Source organism: Typopeltis vanoorti, chromosome 10, assembly GCF_054136105.1.
Source record: "Typopeltis vanoorti isolate ZY-2024b chromosome 10, IOZ_Tvanoo_1.0, whole genome shotgun sequence".
NCBI classification, from domain to species: domain Eukaryota; kingdom Metazoa; phylum Arthropoda; class Arachnida; order Uropygi; family Thelyphonidae; genus Typopeltis; species Typopeltis vanoorti.
In genome coordinates, this window is record NC_143558.1 from 22,123,864 (window position 1) to 22,146,104 (window position 22,241).

At 35.8% G+C, this 22,241-nt stretch overlaps 1 protein-coding gene across 1 annotated transcript in view; it reads left to right on the forward strand.

Moving 5' to 3' along the window:
- Positions 1 to 3,223: 3,223 nt before the first annotated feature.
- The window catches only part of LOC150102221 (uncharacterized), a 69,561-nt gene continuing 50,543 nt past the window's right edge, over positions 3,224 to 22,241 (forward strand). The window contains exon 1 of the mRNA XM_090399692.1: positions 3,224 to 3,433. The gene's annotated coding sequence lies outside the window, so the exon portion shown is untranslated. The remainder of the gene's footprint in view (positions 3,434 to 22,241) is intronic.

The following is a 22,241-nucleotide window of genomic DNA, read 5'->3' on the forward strand; positions in this document are numbered from 1 at the left end:
TATGTGGTTTCCATGACGACCAATTTGTGTCAAATTAATATGTACATTGCGATGTTGTGGGGGGGGGGGAGGAAGTATTTATGCAGTTGTTATTGGATCAGACTGGTCTTACGTATCATTTATTCCAGTATTTGTTTAAATAAAAACGATGGTGCTGACACCTAGCGGAAATCTGTTTAACGTCGAAAATTGTAATTATTTTTTTTTTACAACAATTACTTTATGGCGACTGTATATAAAGAAATAAAATAATAAAAATGCCTGACTTCAACATAGGTGGCGCTTCAGTTTCTTTTCGTTTTAACCTATTTTTAACGGTTATAACAGGCATTATTTACATGTTTTCTTGTCTGATGATTTTATATTGGCAACAGATGATGAATCCGATGATATCATCCCCATAAACTCTGTGTGTATGTGTTTTCTCTCTCTCTCTCTCTCTCTCTCTCTCTCTCTCTCTCTCTCTCTCTCTCACACACACACCCAAAATAAAAAGATGGTGCTGACACCTAGCGGAAATCGATTGAACTGTTCGAAAATTGTAATGAATTTTTTTTTACAACAGTCACTTTATGGCGACTGTACGTAAAACAATTAAAATAATAATAAAAAAAAAGCCTGACTTCATCGTAGGTGGCGCTTCAGTTTCTTTTCGTTTTACTTAGTTTTAACGGTTATAACAGGTATTATTTAAATGTTTTCTTGTCTGATGATTGTATATTGACAACCGATGATGAATCAGATGATATTATGCCCATAAACCCTGTGTGTGTGTGTGTGTGTTCAGTGTCTCTAACCGAAAGAAGACAAGGGAAAAACGCAAATTAGGATCTCATTCCACCTTACAACCTAAAAACAACACTTGGACTACTCAACCCCCTTAGCTTCACATTACGGGAGTCAATCACGAGACGAAATCGACACCAAAGGACGGAAATGAAGTGGACACCAATCCTAGCATGACTGACGTCACACTATCGTGGTCCGCGAACATCCTCCCCCGAACTCCCTTAAGGTAGCCCCCAGTAAGTAGGGGGAGAGGGAAAGAGTTCGTAAGAAGTAACAGCGACAGACGTATATGTTCGTTTCGTACTTCCCCCTTTCTTGTCTGAAGACGACCCCTCGGACATTGGATAGGTGTCTTGTCCGGAAGTACCGCTAACCTCAAGCAGCAAGGCTGTAACCAAATATTGTCTCGTACCATGTCTCGGCAAATCGAGTTCCTTCTTCGTTTAATTTCCCGAGCTTCGGCACGGACGCTCCGATTGCAGGAACCGTCAGTGGAACGCAGCTAATGGGACGAGCTCCCCCCAAAAACGAAAGGTGAGGGAAAAAAAGGTCTGCAGTGGAGGGAAACAAGTTCTTCGGTATGTTAACCGGCATACCTACGGACATGTTAACTAAATGGGGGGAAACAACACGAAACTCAAGATGTAGACCCACGGGGGGGGGGGAATAACCGATGACTTCTAAAGTCGTTCCTTAAGTACACAGTGTCGCTTGTCTCACCACATATTCGACATGTTTTGGTGAGTATTATTTCGGCAATACATGTGTTTGATCCCAAGTTTGCGGTTCGTAAAAGTTGTTGCCATCAAGAATATCAGATTTACTTGAACTCCCACCCAAAAGGGACTCTCTTGGTTATATAAACAATCTGGAAATATCTACAAATCAGCAACTGTGGTTTATTTGTCTTCGTGTCCTTCCAAATAAGGAAATGTCATTTGTAAAATACTTTTGCAATGTTTATAAGAGTCCATCATAACCTTTCTTTGAATGATCAGTTTTCTTTTGACGTTAAAAAATCGTTTTTTTTTTAATCAGCGAGAGAACACAGTTTATGAAAATATGAACAACCCATAGCACACAAAAGAAAATGAATGGAGAACCGGTAGAAGAATTAAAGCATTTCCACTACTTAGTTCAGATTTTTAATTTTTCAGTTGAAAATTTAAATTAAAACGATTTATAATTAAATAAGGTGTACTAAGATATTTAGAATAATAATAAAAAGGAATGTAAATTTTAATAAACTTTATATATTTTGAAATAATTATAATGAATTATATATTATTTAATAAAATATTTTATTTAATTCCTCTTTCACTGATATTTTTCTCAATTTAAGTGAAATTTCTACTTCAGCCTTTGAAAACAGATAAAATGCAATTTTAAGTAGAAAATTTATAATTAAAGGACATCTGTTTCTTTGAGATGGAAACGCCATGAAAAGAGGTTTGTAAACACCTTAGGAATATATTTTTTTATTTGATGTTATACTTTTTCCGGATTTTTTTCACTTCTCGCAAATTGTCACTTTATTGTTTTAATGATAACAAAGGCTTTTAAAATTTGCCTTTAAAGTTTCAGATAAATGTATCTACATAAGAAGCATCATTTCATAAGAGAAACTGACGCGATGCAATGTTTCCATGGTAACCACAAGTTTTACTTTCAAAAACTGAGTACTACTGCTATGAGTTCAAGTCCCGTTACATCATAATTCTTTAGAACACGACAGGTAATATTTTAGCGTCCGGTTTTTTAAATGTTTCTAATTTAAATTATTTATCATTTCAAAAAATTATAATGCCCATTCTAAATTGGTATACAGCTGAACTATAATAATTTAATATTCTATATATTTAAGAAAGAAGTGAGAGAAAAAAATAATAACAAGGCATCTCTTAAACTCTTGAGAGTTTGCTGCATATAATAATATAATATATAACACGAACAATATTATTAAATAAATATATAAGTATTTAATTAAAATTCGCTTTATTTAATTTAATAAAAACTGACTTGTTTTGATATTTAAATATCTTAAAATAATGGCAGAATAAAAACAGAAATAGAATGACAGAACGAGATAATAAAATGAAAATTCCATCAAAATGATTTGAAGTAAATATAAAACAGCATATATATTCAAGTTGATAAATAAATAAACTTGATATTAAGCTTACCGTTCATGTTTTGTAGCCTTGCATAAGATACACTTGCACGCGGAGTGTTATCGCGGCCACCAATAAGCATCCGAGCGAGGAATGACGTCACCTCTCCGAGAAATAAAATATGAAAGATAAGTCTTTTGGTAAATAATAAATAAACCAATAGGAATGTAATTAATGACGTAAGAGTTGATTGCGTTGCCAGGATGATAAAAAAAGTAAAAGAATAAACAGATGTCGGAACTATAAAGTCTTAATTTATAATATTATTTTTCTGGCTATTTAGCCTATTAATTTATAATACCAGATTTAGTTTTTTTAGAAGTTTTTCGATACGTAAGTAAACAAGATACAAAGAGATATTTGAGTAAATAACGTTAATTAGTGGATATAAATTTTGGCTACAACTTTTAAAGATGGCTTCCTGGATTGCACTTGCCTGATGTCAATGGCTGTACGCACTGAACTGTAACCAAGTATGTGTAAATATGTCCTTAGAATAATGTTTAAAAAAAATCCAAAGTTATTTTTATAGCTTGTTGATATGCAAAACGTTCTGTTAGTTGTTTATATATAGTAATTAGTAAACGAAGAGCACAATTTGAATACATTTAAAACGTATCATGGGGAAGATTAGGCATACCTGAAACATAAAGGAGTATTTATAATTTTTTTTTAGAACTTTAAATAATTAGAACCAGTTTTTAGAACTTTAAATTAGTTAATTACATTTAATGTAACAACCGGTAAGCAATTTTTTTACTTATATCCCCAATTAAGAAGGCACAGATTCTGTTGATTTATGGCTATTGTAATTAAAAGAAAGGAACTTATTTTGGGGACTATTAAATGATTGATTATTTTATTAAAATCATAGTAATTAATTGTTTCTTATTTATTTAATTAAAATATCATTGTATTAAAATTATAATGCTAACTTTGATTTAAAAAATAATAGTTTTATCGATGCTTTAAAAATAATTACAAAAAATACTGTAAACTGAGATTGTTTTTGTATATCGTTACAGCATGTTTGAAGAATAATTATATTTTTCATTTATCAAACAAATTATTTAAAATTAATTAACAGACTCTACTATATTAGGGACTTCTAGTTAAATTCGTGAAAGGGTGAATCGTAAATATTATTTTGATCCGCATACGTAATTTAAAGGCATGCAATGTATGTATGAATTAAAACTTTATTTTTACGTTACTCTGTAATGGTCTTTCCTGTAATCGAACCTGTAATTCGATTCAGGCGGCCTAAAGCTATTAAATAAAAGAATGTTCGTTTTTTTTTTTAAATTACGTTTCCGATAGTATTTTAACTCACATATAAACGAATCTATTTTGATATAATTTCATAACTTTGAAATAAAAATAATGAAAACAAAATAAATTTAAGCGATGATATTTTCTCCCTAAAATTATGAGGCATTGATTACAAGATTTCCTAAGGATTGATATCAATCCTTAGAAAGAAAGAGAGAAAGAGAAATTACTATCATTATGTCCTAAATACTAATCCGATTCTGTCCTTTTTTTTTTTTTCCCTGTTCGAATTTTAATATATTTTGCGAAAATTGTTAACTCAGACAGATGCTGCCATCTATCGGTACTCACATCACTGGTTTATTAATTCTCGAAAAATTATTGTTGACGCTCTGAAAATATAATGGGACAGGTTATTTTTTTAAGTATTAAAAGATAATATAAACATAAGGTTTCTTAAAACATAAAAAAACTTAAAAATTAATAACTTATTCATAATATTAAATTTTATTTTAAAATAAATTTTAAAATAATGTTTAAAAAGCTTCTGAAAAAAGTCAAAATCCAATATTTTAAAGATTTGCAGTTTTTTTTTTTTTTTTTGTATGGATAATTTCGGGCATGACCATTCAAAACTTTAATCATAATGTACAATATGGTAAAATATCTATATTATATAATGCCATGATTTTCAAAACATGCGATTCTTTATTTTACACATTCCTGTTAAATGCTGTATACAAAAACTGTTAATTCAGCTAGTGTACTGTATTAGCTTTATTTTCTGTGTTATCTTATCCTGGATGAAGCAGTGGTTATAAAAAGGAATACTAGATGGCAGCATGTAACGCTAACTTTATGGCTGGTTCGTTTGCTAATCGTAACAAGTTATTACAAAAAAAAGTACGTGCATTTTTTTATTTATTCATTTTTTTCTTGTATCGTAGAATTTTTAAATAGGAACAATATCTATATTAGTTTTCACAAATAGTTTGTCTTTGAATTACAAAGACTTTTCTTTAGTCTATAAATTATTTGGTAAATAAATTTCTTAGTCTTTTCAGAATTAAAAAAAAAGACTGACGGGCATGTTTCAGTATTGATCTCATATCCATTTAAGAGTAAAATGATGGAAAGTAAGAAATAAAAAAATAAAAATAAAACAGTCCACAAGCAAAATAATAAAACGTTGGTCAAGTGCTGTGATTGGTTCCACCTGATTGAATCAAGTTGGACATTACTTCTCTAATTATTTTAATCAGTTTTTCTTTTTTTAATTATTTTAATTTTCACGGCTATCTGTCTGTTCGTTTAAAACAGGTTTCATATATATTGTATTTATATATTAAGGTATGCAATAATGAAATCTACATCCCCTAGATGGCGCCACAACACACCTTCAAAATAAAACTTTGCGCTTACTATGCCGAAAGACAGAATGCTGCAGTGGATTCCTCTTCTAGCCATTTCAAAAAAAAAAAAAAAAAAAAAAAAATCTAAACACAAATGCCTTGCGGCTGTTTTGTCAATTGAAAATGTTCGCAACAATACTTACAATGAAAATGAATTGTAGTCTGAGAGAAGGTACATTCTGTGCTAGTATTTTTCCGACACACGACTAATTTTGCTGAAATTTTGCATTTGGGATTTTTAAATTCAGTACATTGATAAATCGGAGTTTGATATGTTGAGACGTTTACTAGGCCGTATTAAATGAAATTAATTTACGCGCGTGTCTACGTTGATTTAAAACAAATGCACTTTAGCTGAGCGTCAAAGTACATCTGTGGATGTACTTTAGTGCTCAGGCCATGAGGCATTCCTGTTGACCAGAACAAAAAATTAAAATAAAAATTCTCATTATTATCAGCGATACTCGATATGTTGAAATATTAATAATAATCGTGGATTTTAATACATTTGTAAACATGGTAATATGATTAATAATATATAATGTTTTGTGTTATATGAATTAAAAGGAAATTTTAAAGAGATAGAGATAAATTAGATTTCTGCTCAGGACATGGACTGGTTATTACTAACACCATGTTCCAACATAAAAATATGCACAAATTCACATGGAGAGAAGAGGCTAGGAATAAGAAAAGTCTAATTGACTATGTTATTGTTGATAGTGATGTTTTCTCCCTGGTGCAGGACACCAGAGTGTACGGAGGATTTGAAATTGGAAGCGATCACTATTTAGTCTTGAGCAGGATAAGATTGAATTTCATATTGAAAAGAATAACATGTAAGAAAGTTTTAAAGCGAATAAAAGTTGAGCATCTCTCAGATGTGAACTGTAGACTAAAATACAGAAATATTATTGAAAAGAAAATGAAAGAGTTTGAGAACAGGAATCAAACCTTGGAGATTCAGTGGCAAACTCTGAAGAAAACATTGATTGATTCTGCCAGAGAGGCATGTGGTGAGGTTGTGTGCAAGGATAAAAAAATCAGAACTCCCTGGTGGACACAGGAAGTTAAAGAGGCAGTGAAGGAAAAGAAGAAAGCATATCAAAAGTTCCTGGCAAATAAGTCAGCTTTTACTCTTACAGAATACAGAGACAAATGTAAGAAAGCTAAACAGTGTGTAAAACTAGCTAAACAAAAGTCATGGGAGGACTTTGGCAAGAATATAGAAAATAAATATCAAGAAGGTGGCAAAATATTCTGGAGGTTGTTGAAGAAACTTAGGAATGAAGGAAAGAGTGCTGTAAAAGGAGTTAGAGATGATAAAGGTGACATGAAAACAGGAGAAAAAGATATCCTTGAAGTATGGAGTAATTACTTTGAAAAACTGTTAAATGAAACAAGCAGTGATGACTGCACAGTGGTAAAAAACACTGACCAGGCATGCAGTCAGGAATACATATCCATAATTGAAGTAGAAAAAGCCATTAAAGGCTTGAAATGTGGAAAGGCAGCAGGAGTAGATGATATTCGACCAGAAATGCTGAAGTATGGTGGCATAAAAGTCTTACAGTGGCTGCACTGCATAGTTCAGAAAGCCTGGACAGAGGGACGAATTCCCGATGATTGGAGTAGAGCTCTCATAGTACCCATATATAAAAAGGGAAATAAAACTGAATGTGAGAATTACAGAGGTATTTCCCTACTGAGTGTTCCTGGCAAGATCTATGCAAGTATATTTGAGAAACGGTTGAGAAGAATTGTGGAAGAAAAGCTTGGTGAAGAACAAGCTGGATTCAGGCCAAATAGAGGCTGTCAGGATCAGATCTTCACTTTACGACAAATAGTCGAGAAAGCATGGGAATATAACAAAGATCTGTATTTAAGTTTTGTCGATTTGGAAAGGGCATATGACAAGGTGCCAAGAGAGAAGCTATTCAATACGCTGCAGTTATATGGTGTCAGTGGGGCATTATATCAAGCAATACTTAGTCTTTATTTGAGTTGTAAGTCAGCAGTTAGAACTGAAGGAAGTACAGGAAGATGGTTTAATGTTATATCTGGTGTGAGACAAGGATGTACATTATCCCCTCTGTTATTCATTATCTATATGGATTACATTATGAAGGAAAGTGGTATTAAACCTGATATCAAAATTGGAGATGTTAATGTCAGCTCTTTGCTTTATGCGGATGATGTTATACTTCTAAATAAATCCGCTACAAGTCTGCAAGAATCTCTGACTAAATTGAATAGCTGTTGTAATAGATATGGTATGAAGGTCAGCAATAAAAAGACAAAGACAATGAAAATAGGCAGAATCATTGAAAATGTCAACTGTGTTGTGAATGGAGAACCTGTGGAACAAGTAAAACATTTCAGTTACTTAGGCATGATTTTTACTGAAGATGGTAAATTAAATATAGAAATAGACAACAGAATCAGCAAAGCTGGTATGGTGGGAAGTCAATTGAATAAATTCATATGGAATAAGAGAGAAATTAGTCGGAACACTAAATTAGCTGTATACAAGACAGTGTTCAAACCAGTTTTAACTTATGGATCTAAGAGCTGGGTCAGAAGTAAAACACTTGACCAAAGACTAGAGACTGCAGATATGAGAGTCCTGAGAAAGATTAGGGGTGTGAACAGATGGCATCAATGTCAATATCATATTAAAAATGAGGATATTAGGAAAAAACTTGACATTGTCAGCATCCAGGAATGCATTAGCAGAGCTAATCTCAGGTGGTATGGTCACTTAAACAGAATGGGCGAGGAAAGATTAGCAAAACAAGTATTCTCTGCCATGTTGGCAGCAAAACGACCCAGAGGAAGACCAAGATATAGGTGGATTGATACGGTACAAAGTGCCTTAGATGATAGAAATATAAGATCTGATAATGTTGGAGTCTTGACATTTAACAGACTGATTTGGAGGAAAATTGTAGATAGGAAGTTAGTAATGATGTAATTTTTTCATGTAGTACTATCATATGCTGTACACCCCTTGAGGGTACATGACAGGAATTTGATGATGATGATGATAATGATGAGATAAATTAGATAGAGAGAAAGAGAAAGAATAGTTCGTTTTGTATATTAAATTTTATAATTTATAATTAAAATTTTTATATTTAAGTTCTTTTAGCTTATTTTTTTAGTTAGAATTCGTTGGAATTATTTCCGGTGTTGTTAGGCATTTAATTCTTTTTTATCCTTCTGCCTTATACTTGTTTTGGAAATTCCTGCCATAATAACGTTTTCCATCACAAGATGGCACCACTTGATACTCCTACAAATATTAACTAAAGCCTCAGAATTCGTTGCACTTTTAAATTAGTGACTTCATTCACATTGTTCAGGATAACAATGAGTATTATTATACCAACAGAACCTTCCTGTCTTAGGTACGAACAGCTTGACGTGCAGATGGGACCGGTCAGCTTGGTATACCCCGCTTAATCCACGTTTTGTTTCCCTTCTGAACAATGCGGATATTCGTCGCTTTCCCGTGCCAGGTGTGAGAATGTGGGCGTACAGATGGGAATTTCTTAGTATTTGGGCTCGGGTGAGCGACTGGGTGGTATTCACGCTTTTAGGCTTAACGATCAGTTAAAGTGAACACAAAGGCTTGAAGAATGCTAAAAATTGTCAGCGAACGACATTTAGATGAAAGCTTTTATTTAACTTCATTTGTCTGTTTTTCACGCGCCTATACATCTGTTTACTCAAGACTGTGCAGTCTCTGACGAGGTGGGAATGCTGAATTAAGAAGTATGTGACGTAGTTAAAAAGAAAAAAACAGATAAAGTGATTTTAGTAATTGAGATTTTTCTCGATAGATGGAGTATAAGTCAGGTGGAAGAAGCTTATAGACTACACTTCCCAGGGGAAAAAAAAACGCTAAAACAGTTTCTGGCCATTGATATCTTGTTTATACATGTAACATTGCAGTTTATAATTAAAAAAAGAAACGAAACTCGATATGTAGTAGCAACTCACGCAACACTGAACTGTCCAAGCCTTTTTGTTGATGCATCAACAAAAGAAATTCAGTATCAAGTAACTAATTTTAATTTGAAGTGTTAGACGTGAAATCTTTTTTTTTTTTTTTTAATTAAGTCACTTCAGCTGCTTTCTTGAAACATCGTTCCAACTTGTTTACTGAATCAAAGGTATTCTTGAAGTTTGTTAACTGAGGTAATATTGGTACGTGGCTGCACGGAATTTCAGTCGATTTTTCTTTCTTCAATGTGTTCATTCTGTCTGTTCGTCACGGATGCTTGCCCTTTATCCAATGCGAGATTTACCAAAGGAGAAATAACCTAGTTGCTCGTCTAGAAATGTTAGGGACTTGCTAAACACAGACGAAAGCGGGGGAAATTTTTCTTCAATAGTCCCTCATTCCAACTACATTTGGTTTCTTTGAACAGATGAAATGGAAATGTGGCATTCGGTTGAGAAGATATTCTGTTGTCTGTTTTCAGATTTAACTTGCTATCTTTCACCAAAAATTGTGCCTGAATAGTTGAAATATTTTATTGATTCTCCATTCAGAATGCAGCTCAGATTTCCAACTCAATATTCTTGCCTATTTTCATAATTTTGATCTTTTCCATTTCTTCCTTTATCTTTCTACACTAGTAAAACATGTCTTTATTTCACAGTTATTATTTGCGAACTTGTAACGCAAATGGTTCTTGTGGATTATAGAATATCCTCGGTTAGATGCTCTTAAACTTCTTACAAATAAGCAGTTTTAGAATTGTTATAACAAATATTGACCAACTAAAATATTTTATTTGTGTAAAGGATGACGTGAATTGTTTTTCTATCAATGCGTTAGCACTAACGTGCATTCATTTTTGTTCCTTGTGTCCGTATGCATATAACGATTCTACATTTAATTCTTGAATTATAATATTTGAAATTTAGACTCTCTACAAGATTTTTTAAAGTTTAATCAGCTTTCATTTCGGTTGGACCGTTTTTTTTTAAACACTATAAGCTAAGAAGAATTTTTTTAGAATTAATTTATGACAGTTTTTAAAGCAATATTCATGAATTTACTATGAGACGTATGTGAAGTAGTAGACCGTAGCGGGCTTAGGATATTATTGAGCCTTTGCCTCGACCAATTTGGGTTACTGGGAATGAGTTTAAAAAACTTACTGTTCATTGTGGTTTTGCAGGATCATGCTCTGTAATCTACTGTTTGGTGGGTTAGTCGGTTAGGGTGAATGGCAGAATTTGCCAAGAATTTTGTAGCCTTTTCGCGTAAGAAAATTTTGATTTCAGGGATCTCGGCTTTACGTGAAGCTATTTCCTGAACAGCGTCTTGTATAGCAGCAGTTTGAGTTCTGTGCTTTCTCAGCCGGCTACGAGGATTCCGTAACTGCCCCATTGCCCTGTTTGCTTTTGAGCAGACGTGATCGATATGAGTTGTAAAGCGAAGTGCTTCATCTAGTTGTACCTCTAAGTATTTGGCTACCGGTTAGCATGGAATGGGGATGCCAAACATAACAACTTCGCCCTCCGGGAACACTCACCTTCTTGTGAATAGCTCTGCACTACATTAACACAATTCGTCATTTTTTTGAAGTATTGTTCTGGTACTGACACTGCGTTTCGCAGTTTTGTCGATGCCAATTTAGGTTGCAAGGAGCGGACTATTATTGCACTATCATCGACGTATAGGGTCACTGTGCGTGGGATGTCAGCCACATAGATGGCAAACGGCAAAGATGATAGCAGGGATCCCCGCAATTATGCTGCGTTAATACAATGGGAAGTCCCACCCTCTCAGCTATTTTTCTTAGGCAGGAAAGCAGGCTGATTGGGCGATAGTTTTCGGGACGGTGTTCTGCTTTTCTTGAGTTTGACATTTAGATTACATTTGATACTTTCCATCATGCAGATTGGGTGTACTTTGCTGATAAGTCTAGATCCACATGGGTGTAGTTTGCACTACTCTGCTTCTCTAAGCTATCAGCAAAGCCTTCTACTTTGTCTGCGTCACGGTAAGCCAGATCACGTTCACCATGGATCGGTGGGAGAGGCAGTCCGTGCACAGAATGGCATTTTACAGAGCGTGTGGTCCTTTGTTTAAGAACAAAGTTTTATCGCCCACTGTTGATTTCAGTCGTTTTTAACCACATATTGAACTTCCTTTGTACCTTTTTGAGTGCTTGTCAGTGTTCTAGGACCAGAGTTCTGGGGTAATATCGCTTGGATCTGTTCTTTATACAGATCAGGGATTTAATATTATCCGGAAGTCGGTTGAAATTTGTGCGAGGCACATCCACAGTGCATCTATTAATGCAGTTATCCGCTTTTTTTTTTTTTTTAGGCTCAAAACTGAGTCATCGATTTTTTCCTTCGCATCGATGGCTGGAAATCAGCCAACTGATTCGTGTAGAGCAGTCGTAGTTTCAGTCCAGTTGGCAGTTGGGAACCGATTTGGGTTATTTTCATCTTGTAAGCGGAATTTGGTTTGGATTAGTCATCCAATCCAATTTTGGATTGGATGACTCTAAACTGAATGTGAAGGAACCGGAAGGAGTTAATGATTGTAAGGATTTTGATATTTTTATGAATCAAGAATTTAAGTTCAGATTTGGTCAAGTGTTTTACTTCTGACCCAGCTCTCAGATCCATAAGTTAAAACTGTTTTAAACACTGTCTTGTATACAGCTAATTTAGTGTTCCGACTAATTTCTCTCTTATTCCATATGAATTTATTCAATTGACTTCCCACCATACCAGCTTTGCTGATTCTGTTGTCTATTTCTATATTGAATTTACCATCTTCAGTAAAAATCGTGCCTAAGTAGTTGAAATGTTCTACTTGTTCCACAGGTTCTCCATTCACAACACAGTTGACATTTTCAATGATTCTGCCTATTTTCATTGTCTTTGTCTTTTTATTGCTGACCTTCATACCATATTTATTACAACAGCTATTCAATTTAGTCAGAGAATCTTGCAGACTTGTAGCGGATTTATTTAGAAGTACAACATCATCCGCATAAAGCAAAGAGCTGACATTACCATCTCCAATTTTGATATCATGTTTAATACCACTTTCCTTCATAATGTGATCCATATAGATAATGAATAACAGAGGGGATAATGTACATCCTTGTCTCACACCAGATTTAACATTAAACCATCTTCCTGTACTTCCTTCAATTCTGAATTGAAGGAAGGAATTGGGTTGCAACCAGATCTAAGGCCGTCCATCACACTTATTTTGTATAGCTCTTCAAGCAAACAGTTACTACTTCCAGTAACTGTTTGTTTGGAGAGTTATATGCGAAGTATATTTTCAGGTGACCCGCATTTGCAGTTTGTACCTCCACTTTACTTCCTCCACTTCTATGTTGATAGTGGCAAGATTTATGAGCTTGATAAATATGACTGTTTCTGTCCCCCCCTCCCCATTACGTCTGTTATGGCGGTAAAGAACATTGTTCCTGAGCATTGGGTTGTACCTGGTCGAAGCTTCGTTTCGTTTTAAACGATTACCTAAGTATTACACAGTCTTGCCACAAATACTGTTACAACTTCTGTACATCCCTACGCTGCCTACAGAATTGCGCGAGCCCAGTTCCGTTAGAGGCGCTGTGCGCAACCAACATTCGTGTGTTTATGCAGCCACCTGTTGTTTTCAACATGCTAAAAACACTCGGGATCAGTAGGATGTTTGTGCAGCGGACTACTAATCATTCTTACGATACAGAAGACTCATCTGACTGCCAAAGAACAAGTCAACCACGCTGCATTAGGATGCGACAGTTTGTGAGGGCTGTGAAGGCATGCCTCTGTCATAAACTTGAGAGAAGGGAGAAAGTGATGTCGAGAGAGACGCGCGTTTCGCCGAGAACGATGTCACGTGTACCAACTGATGACCTGAGGGTGAGAGTTTATTGTCATTCTACCGGACACTTCCTAACACCACAACTTATGGAGCAGAGGTTGATGGAATCAAAGGCTTCTCTGGCGGTTCTCGAACAACAAAAACAGATGAGAAGATTTTGACTATTGAAGAGTCATCTAGCCGCCAAAACGATCGGGTATGTGCCCCAGATGGTCACATAACGCACCATAGCACCCACGATTCAGAGAGGTCATCACCCCTGCGTCAGGATCGTTTGATGTGGGTGACGTACTGAGGGTATCCAAGTTCCATTCCTGCGAGAAAGGAGTCAAAACCTCCCCCAAAGTGTATCAAGACAGCGTTCTGCAACTTGTGGTACGGCCCCTGAACAACACCGTGTTTCACGATATGCAGTGGACCTTCCAGCAGGACTCACCCCCTGTTGCACACAAGACAAGGACCACACAACAGTGGCTGGAGGCGAATGTGCCCAACCATATATCACCATCTGATTGGTCATCTCGAAGTCCCGATCTAAATCTGTTGGACTTCAAATTGTGGTCGGAGCTTGAGAGAGTAGCCTGCAAGAAACGAGAACCCAACATCGCCAGTCTGAAGGTAGATTTGGAGTGAGCAATAGCAACGTTTCCTATAGATGTTGAGCATGCCGTCATCGACATGTGGCCTCACAGACTTCGGGCGTGCGTGAAAGCAAAATGGACTTTCCGAACATTGAGTGCTGCTAAATGCACGTTATACATTTGGTTTGTGTGTGCTGACAGCTGCAAATGATTTAGTGATAGATTAAAGGTTTATGCGCTGTTCAATTTGTAACAGCATTTATGAGCTTTACTGGATTAGGTATAGCTTGACGTAAATTCTCGTAGTTCGCGCATTTTGTTTCTTAGACCACTGGCATTCCAGAACACAATCTGTAGAGAGTTTGGCCTTCTACGCTTATTAAACATCGACCAGTGCAGTGAGGATTGTTTGTGTGGCTCACAAACTTGTTTGGGGAGTCTTGGCTGGGGTTCGCTTTGATGAACTCGATGTTTATATCAATACAGATCTCGGATATTTTAATATCCAAATAGCAAAATGGTGTATTATCATATATTTAAAATATTGCGGATTAATAAAAGTTGTAGTAAGTATAAGACTATTACACTTTTTTATAAAATCTTTATCAAGTAGCTTTATTTTTATCCTCCTACATGTTTCGCCAATCTGTTTCTATTGGCATCCTCAGGGAATACAAATCAGTAAGCACAAAATGAAGGTTACAGACTAGGTTATAACCGATGGTTCTAAATCATACAAAAAATTGGTATTGTGCGTGACAATGTACGTGTCTCGTTAACGTGATTTATTCGTGATGACTCATGACGTAATTGTTATGAAAGTTCATTTCTTTGATGTTTAATGATCTGATAAAAGTTTTCCAAATTTCTGGTAAAATTAGACCTTGATTCTTGTTTAGGTTTTCAGTTTTACGGGCGACTGTAGCTGCTTCTTTAAAGGTTCTTGAATGGTAGTTATCTTCTATGTATGGCATAAGGCTCTTATCCCACTCAATGTGATGGTTAGTAGAGGCAAAGTGGCATGAAAGGCCTGAAATGTCTTGTCTGTTATTTCTGACATATCCTATGTGTTCTTTCTTTCTCGTTTCGAAGCTTCTAGATGTCTGACCTACGTAACTAATACCACATGAGCAAGGAATATTATATACTCCAGAGTATTTGTAGAATGGGTGAGGATCTTTCGGTGATCTTAAAAATTTCCGAATAGTATTGATTGGTTTGAATGCCACTCTGATCTTGTATGGTTTTAAAAGGTTAGCTAATTTTTTGGAAAGGTTGTTGACAAAAGGAATTGTAATTATACTGATGTATTGGACGTCATCACATTGTCGATGTGGTATATCAGTAAATAGAATCTTGTTGTAGAGTCTTTTTGGGTAACCATTTAAAGAAAGTTCTCTGGATATTGTGGTTAATTCCGTTAGTAGGTCATCCTTGTCTGTCGTATACTGTATAGCTCTTTTCTTGAGACTATGGATAATGCTAAGTTTCTGAGCTATGTGATGAGCTGAGTTGAAATGGAGGTAACGTCCAGTATTTGTAGGTTTTCTGTATACAGATAGGTTGATACTATTATTGGATTGTTTCTTTATTAAAATGTCAAGGAATGGCAGTTTTTTATCTTTTTCCATTTCTAATTTGAATTTGATGGTATTGTAGAAACTATTGATTTGGTTGAGGTAATTCATTAGTTCTTCTTTTGTATGATCCCAAATGATAAAGATGTCATCTACATATCTGTACCAAATTTTCGGTTTTGGAAAGATCTGGGTTAAGATTTTTTTCTCTAGATCTTCCATGAATAAATCAGCACAAGGAGGTGAGAGGGGACTACCCATAGCTAATCCAGTGAGTTGTTTGTAGATCGTTTCTTGCCAAATGAAATAGTTAGAAGTTAAACGGTGATTGAACAAAGTAGTGATGTTTCTTGGGAACAATTTGTCTAAGATGTTGATGACTTCAACCACTGGAATGTTAGTAAACAGAGATGTGATATCCAGGCTTGCTAGTATATCCTCTTCAAAAATAGGGATGTTTTTTATTTTATCTATAAAATGTTTTGAGTTTTTAATATAAGTATCCGAGACGTGAATGTGTTGTTGTAAAATCTTCGCAAGATACTTGGATAGTTGGTAAGTGGGAGAATAGATTCCATCAACTATTGGACGTAATGGAATACCTTCTTTGTGAATTTTTGGAAGGCCATACAATCTAGGAGTAAGTGGGTGCATAGATTTTAATTTTTTTATAATTTCTATAGGCCAATTATTCATTCCACGTAATAATTCATTGGTGTCATTATGATTTTTAGTGGTAGGATCTCTACTGAGAACTTCATATACAGACCTGTCAGATAATAGATTTTTAATTTTTTCTTTATAATCTGAAGTATTTAATATAACTGTATTATTACCTTTGTCGGCTTTGAGTATGATGATATCTTTATTATTCCTTAATTTGAGAAGCGTTCTTCTTTCCATTTGGTTAGAGTTGGTGTTAGGAGATCTTGACTGAGCTGAAAGGATTATGCTGCTTTTTAATCGCAAATCATTAGCTGTTGGAGCTGGTAGTAATGAGAAGGCTTTTTCTAAGTTGCAGATGAACTCTATTTTAGGAATGACAGTGGGTTTTAAAGCAAAGTTGAAACCTTTTTTGAGGATAGAGATCTCAGGTTTACTTAAAACGTGTTTAGATAGGTTAATTATCACTTGGTTATCTGGTAGAGGTTTGCAGTTGTTATGATTATCATACAGTAAATTGAATTTATCAATTTGTGTCTTTTTGCTGTGATTAAATGTTTTGGTAAAACTGTGGTTAATCATATTGTCTAATAGTTGCCATGTCTCAGCGTCAAGATTATTAGAGATATCTGTGAATAAATTATAGCACTGTGAGTCTATTTTGCTAAGCATGAATCTCGTATGGCAAATTCTTTCTCTAAGAAGAGCATACGAAGTTCGTTGGTAAATCAAGTTGGCTTGTCTAGTTTTATAAAATTGTTTCAAACGAAGAAATTTTGGGATCACGCTATTGTCTCTACATCTTTTTAAAAAAGTCAGATGGTTTAAATACCTAGCTTTTTTGCATTTTAAACCTTTGAGATTGCGTACCTTTTGTTTGGTGAACTCGTTGATCCTGTTCATTATGTTGAATTTTTTCTTGACAATTATTCATAACACTTGTAGTAAGTATTTTTTTAGAATATTCAAACATTATAATAATAATAAAAATTAAAATTAAAACGTATTCTTATTTTAATCCTGTCCCCAAGCGTAAGGGATCAGATGCTTCAGAATATTCATCCACTCAGATTTCAGTTTAGGACTTAATATCCAACAGGTTTATCAATGATTCGTGTCTTGCTGATGACGCAAAATTAGACAGCGTAATAAAATGCCCAGATGATCTTAATCTCTTCGGAATGATCTTAAAATACTGTAAGAGTGGACAGGGAAGTGGGGATTAAAAACACTCGATTTGGCGATAAAGTTGGATTGGATGACTCTAAATTGAATGAGAAGGAACCGTAAGGAGCTAATGATTGTAAGGATTTGAATATTATGATGGATCAGGAATTGAAGTTCAGATAATCAAATTGAAATAAATCAAACTGATAAAACAACCATTGAAGCACAGTTGTTGGTGTAAATAAGAGAAGATTTAATGCAGTTAGGATTAAGGCTTTAATCGTATTCGAAAAAATGAAAATCATTATTCTATCACTTGTCAGCACTCCAAACGAATAAGTTAAAACTGGTTTGAACACCATCTTTTATACAGCTAATTTAGTGTTCCGACTAATTTCTTGGTTATTCCATATAATTTAATTCAGTTGAATTCCTATCATACCAGCTCTGTTGATTCTGTTGTCTATTTCTATATTGAATTTACCATCTTCAGTAAAAATCGTGCCTAAGTAGCTGAAATGTTTTACTTGTTCCACAGGTTCTCCATTCACAACACAGTTGACATTTTCAACGATTCTGCCTATTTTCATTGTCTTTGTCTTTTTATTGCTGACCTTCATACCATATCTATTACAACAGCTATTCAATTTAGTCAGGGAATCTTGCAGACTTGTAGCGGATTTATTTAGAAGTATAACATCATCCGCATAAAGCAAAGAGCTGACATTAACATCTCCAATTTTGATATCAGGTTTAATACCACTTTCCTTCATAATGTGATCCATATAGATAATGAATAACAGAGGGGATAATGTACATCCTTGTCTCACACCAGATTTAACATTAAACCATCTTCCTGTACTTCCTTCAATTCTAACTGCTGACTTACAACTCAAATAAAGACTAAGCATTGCTTGATACAATGCCCCATTGACACCATATAACTGCAGCGTATTGAATAGCTTCTCTCTTGGCACCTTGTCATATGCCTTTTCCAGATCGACAAAACTTAAATACAGATCTTTGTTATATTCCCATGCTTTCTCAACTATTTTGTTTGGCCTGAATCCAGCTTGTTGTTCACCAAGTTTCTCTTCCACAGTTTTCTTTGCTTTTCTCAAGTATACTTGCATAGATCTTGCCAGGAACACTCAGTAGGGAAATACCTCTGTAATTCTCACATTCAGTTTTATTTCCCTTTTTATATATGGGTACTATGAGAGCTTCCAATCATCGGGAATTCGTCCCTCTGTCCAGGCCTTCTGAACTATGCAGTGCAGCCACTGTAAGACTTTTATACCACCATACTTCAGCATTTCTTGTCAAATGTCATCTACTCCAGCTGCCTTTCCACAAGGTTTCAAAGTAGTTTCGAAGTAACTACTCTAGATATCTAGAATATCTTAATCTTCAGTTTTCCTGTCATCTTTATCATCTCTGATTCCTCTTCCTCAATTTATAAGCGTTTTCAGTAGAACATTTTACTCAATTCCTGATAATATTATCTTCGATATTCTTATCAAAGGGTTCTCGTGACTTTTGTTTATTTGCTTTTACAGAGTATTTCGCTTTCTTACATTTTTTCTTGGTATTCTCTCATGCTGACATACTTCTCTCAAACGAATGCTTCTCTAGCTGAATCAAGCAATGTTTTCTTCACATTTTGCCACAGAGACTCCGAGGTTTTGTTCCTATTCTCAAACTCTGTCATTTTTTTTTTTCTAAATAATTTTTGTACACTTAGTCTACAGTTCATCTCTACAAACTGCTCAACTTTGATTCTTTGTAAAAGTTTCTTACAAAATTTTACTTTTTATATATTTTACAGAATATATTTGTTTTTATTCTGTCCCAAACTAACTGGCAATCACTTGCCTATTTCAAATCTCCTGTATATTCTCGTGTCTGGAATCGCATGAAGGTATTCCATTAATAATAATACAGTGAGGTTCATAATATTTTTTGTTCTGTTTGCATAATCATTTCTCCGATAGGTCATTCTGATGCCAGATTATTATCATGTGACCAGTTAGTCTGCACTCAAGAGCTTACACTACTTAATTCTTTATTATTATTTTATTTACATAATTGATACAAAATCAGAACAAGATATCATATAAACAACAATTTGACTGGTGATACAGAACAATTCAGATTCCATCCACGAATCTAAGAATAGTCCGTCAGGTAGCGTCGTAAAATAAAACTTGGACTGTTCCAAGTAATGCTGTTTTTTTGTAGGTCATATGGGGTCACTTCGTTGATGGTTAATTGTAGTAAATAGGTGGATAGATTCTTTGAAATCGCGCCAAGTGCACCGATAACTATTGGTGTGTTTAAACCACAACCTGCCAACTTCGATTGCCAGATCTCGATATTTCGTAATATTTTTCAGTTCTTTGTTGTTAATGTCGTTATCACTGGGTACTGCGATATCAATAATCCAAACCTGTCGATGTTCGATCATTGTGATGTCAGGTCTATTGTGCTCCAAATGCCGACCAGTTTGTATTCGAAGTCCTAGAGAATTTTTGCTGTTTGGTTTTCCAATACATTTTATGCTGCCACCAGTTATCAGAAGAAGAAAAGCCATATTTTTTTGCATACATGCCAATAAACTATTTTGGCCACTTGATCATAGCGGTATTTATAATCAGTTTGAGCTATTTTGCTGCAGGCGCTGATTAGATGTTCTACAGTCTCATCTTTCTGATCGCATAATCTGCATTTTGTGTTATTATTGATGTTTAAAATTTTTGCTTTCGTTGCATTAGTTTGTAATGCCCGTTCTTGAGCTGCTAGAATAAATCCTTCTGTTTCTTTTTTAATGTATCCGTGTTGTAGCCATTGCCATGTCTTGTTCACGTCAATTTTGTCCTCATTATTATTATAAATTTTTTATAAAATTATTATAAAATTATAAAACCGGGGATCGGTTTTTTTCCTTCTACAACACAAACAAGCCAATCAGAGAACACACGCAAGTGACATGCTATATTTGTCACACAACCTTAGAGGCTTGGACATCAGTACTTATGTGACTTCTGATAATGCCCTCCATGCAGTTTTTTCGCGAAGAACAGAACATGGTGCATCACGAGATGGAACGTGCATAGCTCGTAGTGCATGAGCCAAGTCTGTCAATTGCCTCTTGTCTCGTTAATTTAAGCGTGTATGTTATTAAAGCGAGAATAGGAATGGTTAAGTGCAATACAGAGAATCCTGTTAGCTCCAGTGCATCGATACAATGAAATATTATACGGGGGGGAAGTGGGGGCATGCTAGATTACCTCTCTCTCTCTCTCTCTCTCTCTCTCTCTCTCTCTCTCTCTCTTTATGTGTGTGTGTTTCTAGTTTCCATTATACGCGGTCAGTAGCCAGATCAGAATGCAATGCAGAGAAAAGGAGGACATTATTTTTTTCGTTCTCTCTATCTCTTTCTGTCTCTCTCTCCATTAACTTCTTTTGTGGCCGATGCACCGGTGGACTGACAACGCTCCGCACGTCTAATGCAATCGCTGTCTTTAAAAAAAAAAAGTCCATTACATGCGATTGCCAGCGAATGACTCTATGACAGGGGTAGCGGGTCTTGTCCGTCCGTAATGAGGTTACTGGCCGATGGAATCATGACGGGGATGGATTATCGGATTACTATGAGAAAGCCGGGGATCGCCAATGATCACGAGACTTTATGGAAAGGTGGCAAAGTTATTACCAGCGCAGTCTGCAGCCGTAAATAGATTACCTTGTGTGTCGGAGCAGTGAAAGGGGCACCCAAAGAATCAGAGAGGGTATCCATCGCTTGCGCGGGATCCTTTCTTGGTCTTTTGCTTCCGTAAAGGTAGGTTGGGCGGTGGGGGGGGGGAAGGGCCAAAGGTTATTGATTTATTTCGCCTACACCGGAGAGTGGAAACGCAATTGTCCGAAAGCGAGTGCTTTGCGATCCTTGTCTCTACCACCACTACCATCGAAACTACCTGTTTCCTTAGCGAAGGGCACTCTACTTAGTGCGCCTGCGTGGCTTTCCTGCCTCCCAGTGCACGGTAGACAATATCACAGTCAAACTCAATTTCGGAGCTTATGCATTGTTGAGCGCGTTCGGCTATAAATTTGATTTTTGCAAGTTTTTCGACTCCGTGCAGGTGCAAAGTGCTGGCAGTAGATGTTCATCTTAAGGGAAGTGACACTTTTCATTTACGAGTTTCAGAGGCAGTGCTTGAAGGACGCGGGGAAGTTATTTACCTTACCGGTACAGGAGGGTGTGTGTGCGTGCGTTAGGTGCTCGAGTATTCCTTTCACCCCCTCCCCCCCGCCCTCTTCTCCACCATCGCATCTTCATCTCTCAATACACGTCTTCCGCTTTTAGCAGTAAGCCTTGTCATTTCTAATGATTTCTATCTCCAGTTTACGCGCGTGCGTTGGCGTTCCTGTTAGAAAAGGAGGTGCGGGGGAGGGGAGGGGGGGGAAAGAACGCGGATATATCCACCACGGCAAGTTACCGAAACGCCGAACGAAAGAGGGGGATGACGACGACGACGCAAACTTCGTTCTATCACAGGCCTAAGCGCCCCGGTTCGACTCTGATGTAAATGTAGTGTGACGAGCCAACCCGTATCGGCCTATCGCGCCGGCGAACGGTAGGTTACAAATTGAGTTTAGCTCGTCTGGTCGCGTTCCAATTGCTTTTAAAACACGACAAATTGCTACCGTTACTTGGGCTTGTGCCA